This window comes from Lepus europaeus, chromosome 7 (assembly GCF_033115175.1).
Source record: "Lepus europaeus isolate LE1 chromosome 7, mLepTim1.pri, whole genome shotgun sequence".
NCBI lineage: Eukaryota > Metazoa > Chordata > Mammalia > Lagomorpha > Leporidae > Lepus > Lepus europaeus.
This window is the reverse complement of record NC_084833.1, coordinates 129,355,901-129,360,352: the sequence shown is the minus strand read 5'-3', so window position 1 is coordinate 129,360,352 and position 4,452 is coordinate 129,355,901. Positions and strand designations below refer to the sequence as shown.

The following is a 4,452-nucleotide window of genomic DNA, read 5'->3' as shown; positions in this document are numbered from 1 at the left end:
ATTTGTGGTGTTTTTGCTGTGGTGTTTTTTTTTTCTCGTTATACTATGCCTCTAAGTGAGCTGTCTGCTTTGTTGGAGCCTTAGGGGCTGTGATGGGTGTGGCCAGAGAGCTATGCTTGTTTCTTCAGGTTTAAGGCTGTGTAAAGAGCGACTCTCCCAGATTTCTCACTCACTTGCTCCTTGCTGGCTTGCTCTCTCTCTCTCTCTCTCTTTTTTTTTTTTTTTTTTGACTCAGTTGGGTATGGAGTTGAGGGTAGTTGAAATCTGGCCTCTGTGAGTATTTGTTTGATCTACCCCTGGGACCATACACAGAGTTTATGCAGCCCTCAATGTGTTTTCCAGTTTTGCTAAAGATACTGAGTTTGGCTGAGCTTTACATATGTAAAATCGCGGTGCTCTTTGTTTTGCTTGGTGAGTGAAGGGAGAGGCCTCTGTTCCCCCTCCCCCCAATGTCTCGGGCTTCTGAGGTCTTTGTCTTACCCTCCTCGGTTCCCGCGCTGGCAAGATTCTGTGGCTCTGGCTCCTCTCCCGCCGCTGCCGCTCGGCTTGTCTCGGTTGGTTTTCCACGCGGTGGGCTCCCTGTAAGTCCTCTGTGTCTCATCCACAAGATCCGGAAGCGTTTCCTCTGCAGTTTTTTCCTTGAGTCTTTTCCTGAGGCTACAGTAATTCCACTTTTATGAAAGTTTATTTTCCCAAACTAAGGCACACGTCCTCACTATCCGCCATCTTGGCTCCGCCCCCCCAATGGTAGTTTTTTCACTTTATGTTGCTATATGGGGCAAACTGTTGAAATCTTTACCTAATATATACTAAAATGATCTTCTGTATATAAAGAGAATTAAAAATGAATCTTTATGTGAATGGAAGGGGAGAGGGAGCGGGAAAGGGGAGGGTTGCAGGTGGGAGGGAAGTTATGGGAGGGGGGAAGCCATTGTAACCCATAAGCTATACTTTGGAAATTTATATTCATTAAATAAAAGTTTAATAAAAAAAGAAAAAAGAAACCTCATTGGCATAAATTAACAAAAACAACCCTGAAATCATCATTTTTACCTATCAGATTGGCAAGATTCCTAAAAGTCTGAGAAGGCTATATTGGCCAGGCTTACTGGAAAAACAAGCCATCACATATATTACCAGAGAATTGGACCCAGATCCAATGATCATGACATCTACAAAAGGCAATAAGATGGGGCCAGTGCTATGGCATATTAGGCTAAACCTCCACTTGAGGCGTCAGCATCCCATATGGGCACTAGTTCATGACCCAGATGCTCTTCTTCTGATCCACCTGTCTGCTTATGGCCTGGGAAAGCAGTGGAAGATGGTGGAAGTGCTTGAGCCCCTCTACACATGTGGGAGACTCAGAAGATGCCCCAGGTTCCTGGCTTCAGTTCAGCCCTGCTCTGGTCATTGCTTCATTTGTGGAGTGAAGCAGCAGATGGAGGACTTCCTTTTGTGTCTCACCTTCCCTTCTGTAACTTTGCTACTCAAATAAATAAATACATCTTTTTTAAAATATGACAATATTTATCAAAATTATGAGTTCTTAAAGTCTTTAATTCAGCAATTCTAGTTGTAGTAGTTTAATCTAGAGGTTTACCTTCACCTATGTGAATGAACACATTTCACTGATATCTATTATAGCATGTGTTGTTACAAAAATAAAATTTGGAATAAGGAACCAGTTTAAAAAAACTAAAGAACATCTGTATTATAGACCATGGGTCCCAAAATAATGGGGAAGTGATTTAGGTAATGATATGATTGTCTCAGAGATGGGGCACCATTCATGAGGAAGACACAGTATAGCAATCAATTAATCTATAATCTATAAATTTAATGTAGTTCTTTTATTTATTTATTTATTTTGACAGGCAGAGTGGATAGTGAGAGAGAGAGAGAGAGAGAGAGAGAGAGAGAGAGAAAGGTCTTCCTTTGCTGTTGGTTCACCCTCCAATGGCTGTCACGGCTGGCACGCAGCAGGCCAGCGCACCGCACCGATCCGAAGCCAGGAGCCAGGTGCTTTTCCTGGTCTCCCATGGGGTGCAAGGCGCAAGCACTTGGGCCATCCTCCACTGCACTCCCTGGCCACAGCAGAGAGCTGGCCTGGAAGAGGGGCAACTGGGACAGAATCCGGCTCCCCGACCGGGACTGGAACCCCGTGTGCCGGCGCCACAAGGTGGAGGATTAGCCTATTGAGCCATGGCGCCGGCCTAATGTAATTCTTAATCTCAAAAAGATTTTCTAAAGATCTTGACAAGCCGAATAAATGTGCAAAACCCCAGGATGAAAAGAATAAGGAGAGAGGTGTACAGCCCTACAAACCTTGTTCTATTATCACTCAAAAACTCGAGCCATGTGGTATACTTCAGGGAATAAGAACTCTTTCTTAAGACAGAATAGGACATTGATAAATATTGGAATCTCCTGGCACAATTGTGTCTCCACCACTTGGGGCAAGTCCGATTGAGCATGTCCCAAATTGTACATCTCCTCCCTCTCTTATTCCTACTGTTATATTTAACAGGGATCACTTTCCAGTTAAAATTTAAACACCTAAGAATAATTGTGTGTTAATTAAAGAGTTCAACCAATAGTACTAGAACAAAACAAAAAAACACTTAATAGTCTGTGATTTTGGAACAAGCCAAGCTCATGGAGAGGCCTGGAGGTGCTGGGGATCGAACCCAGGGCCTCGTGCATGCTAAGCACATGCTATACCACTGAGCTACACCCCCAGCGATATAATCCAGTGTCCCAACTGGGACTAGAACCCAGTGTGCCGGCGCTACAAGGCGGAGGATTAGCCTATTGAGCCATAGCCCAGGTACAAAGAGAGACTTGGTACATTACAAAGAAGTTATTAATATTTCAGTGAGGATAGTGCCAAATTATATTTTGCTTGAATCTAAGTTTACAGATTTAATTTCAAGCTTACAAGAAAGATGAGATTAAATAAGTTAAATGAAACCATTAGGAAATACTCAGACAAAACTGAATACAATAGATTCTACAAAGGTATTGTTTTTTGCACTTTAAACAAACAGCTAAAACAACATCTTTTAAACAACTGGAAAGATCTAAAAGATAGTTTAGATATAATAGCATATTTGGCAATTATTACTAGTTGTATAGCTGTAATAATGGTATTGCATTTATGTAGGAGACTGTCCATATTTTAAGTTGCATAATGAAATATTGAGGACTGAAATGTCATAATATCTGCAACTTACCTGCAAATGAGTTCAACAAAATTTACATATGCACTTGCACACCCACTGATGCGCAGCAAAATAATATAAATTACTAATTCTATGTATTTCTATTTATGTAGAACATCACTGTATGATTTTGTTCCTTTCTGTATACTAAACTTTTCATAAAAATATTGGAAAATCAGATGGAAAACATTATATACTCAACAAATATTGTCAAAAAATCAACTGTTCTTATAAAAATATATTCTTACTTGACATTTTAGGAGAAAACAAGAAAAAAGCATATGATATGTATAAAAATAAAAAGTATCTTTTCTCAGATTAAGACAGAACTTCTTAAGGCACAGAATATAAGTCATGGGGCTGGTGCTGTGGCATAGCAAGCAAATCCACCACCTGCAGTGTCAGCATCCCATACGGTCACCAGTTTGAGTCACAGCTGCTCCACTTCTGATCCAGCTTTCTGCTATGTCCTAGGAAACAATGGAGGATGGTCCAAGTCTTTGGGCCCCTGTACCCACATGAGAAACCTGGAAGAAGCCCCTGGCTCCTGGCTTTGGATTGGTGCAGCTCTGGCTGTTGAGGCCAATTGGAGAGTGAACCAGATGATGGAAGACCTCTCTTTCTCTCTCTCTTCCTCTCTTTCTGTAACTCTGACTTTCAAAAAAATAAATAAATCTTTAAAAAAGAATGTCATGAGAAAAAACATGAATTTGATTTCACTAAATTGAAAAAAAATAAATAAAAATACCAAAACAGGTAAAAAGAAAAATCAGGACTAGAAGATATAACCTAGAAAAATTAATATCTATAGGAACTAATAAACATCAGTGGAAAAGTAGAAGAAAAATACATGAGATAATAGCAAAGAAACTCACCCTCAGAAAACAAGCTCAAAATCCCATAGATATATCTCAAGTTATGTGATTATGGTAGTATCAATAGAAATTTGACACTATCACACACAGGTTGGCCAAGAATAGGAAAAAAACATGGAAGTAGTTCAAGGAGATTGAAATTCCTATATGATTCTGGTGAACTGGCTATTCTGAAAACAAATTTGACAGTTTCAGGAATGCTGAAAACTGGCATACCAAAGCACTTAGCAATTCCAATTCCATAAGAGTCCATTTATGACAACAACAACAAAAAAAAAACTATTCTTTTTATACTATCTGTAACTACAAAAATTAGAAATCACTCCAAAGTCAATCAACAGAGATTAGGTAAC

General features: G+C 39.8%; 1 non-coding gene across 1 annotated transcript; it reads right to left on the bottom strand.

The window, feature by feature from the left end:
• Positions 1–2,669: 2,669 nt before the first annotated feature.
• Positions 2,670–2,741, bottom strand: TRNAA-AGC (transfer RNA alanine (anticodon AGC)). The gene has a single exon. It is a non-coding gene; the product is annotated as a tRNA-Ala (tRNA).
• Positions 2,742–4,452: the final 1,711 nt, after the last annotated feature.